Source organism: Chrysochloris asiatica, unplaced genomic scaffold (genome assembly GCF_000296735.1).
Source record: "Chrysochloris asiatica unplaced genomic scaffold, ChrAsi1.0 scaffold00011, whole genome shotgun sequence".
Classification (NCBI taxonomy): Eukaryota; Metazoa; Chordata; class Mammalia; order Afrosoricida; family Chrysochloridae; genus Chrysochloris; species Chrysochloris asiatica.
The window spans coordinates 26,345,608-26,346,451 of record NW_006408529.1 but is presented as its reverse complement, the minus strand read 5'-3'; positions in this window follow the sequence as shown (position 1 = coordinate 26,346,451).

Sequence of the window (844 nt, the reverse complement as noted above, 5' to 3'; positions counted from 1 at the left end):
TTTGGAAGAAGTGCAGCCAGAGTGCTCCTTGGAGGCCAGGATGTCTAAGCTTCATCTCTCATACTTTGGACGTATTGTCAGGAGGAAACAGTCGCTGGAGAAGGATGTCATGCTAGGTAAGATGGAGGGTCAGAGAAAAAGAGGAAGACCCCCAACAAGATGGATCTGCCAGGTGGCATCATTGATGGCGTCAAATGTGGCAGCAGTAGTGAGGTTGGCCCAGGATCGGGTATTGTTTTGTTCTGCTGTGCATGGGGTCACTATGAGTTGGTTCCAACTTGATGGCACCTGACAACAACAACAAGGCATTCATGAGCTGAATGCACTGGTATTGGTGATTTTGAATCAGATAATCATGTGGTATACTATGTTGAGAAAGACAAATTGAAGAAGAATGGCTACTCATTCATTATCACAGTGAGCATTTCAAGATGTTATATTGAAGTACAATACTGTGTGTGATAGTGTAATATCTACAAGGAAGATCAGTTAGTACAGTTGTTCAACTTTACACTCCAAGCACTAAAGCCAACGATAAAAAAACTAAAGAATTCTATAAACTTTCTCAGTCCGAAATTGATTAAACGTGCAATTAAGATGCATTGAGAATTGCTGGTGATTGGAATGCCAAAGTTGAAAACAAACAGGAAGGATCAGTAGTTGGAAATTATGGTCTTGGTGATAAAAACAATGCTGGAGATCATATGATAGAGTTTTGCAAGACTAATGACATTGTAGACACCCCTTTTCAACATGAAGAGCAACTATATGTCTGTACCTCACCAGGTAGAATACACAGAAATAAAATTGACTAGAGAAGTTCAATATCATTAGCTAAAGCAAG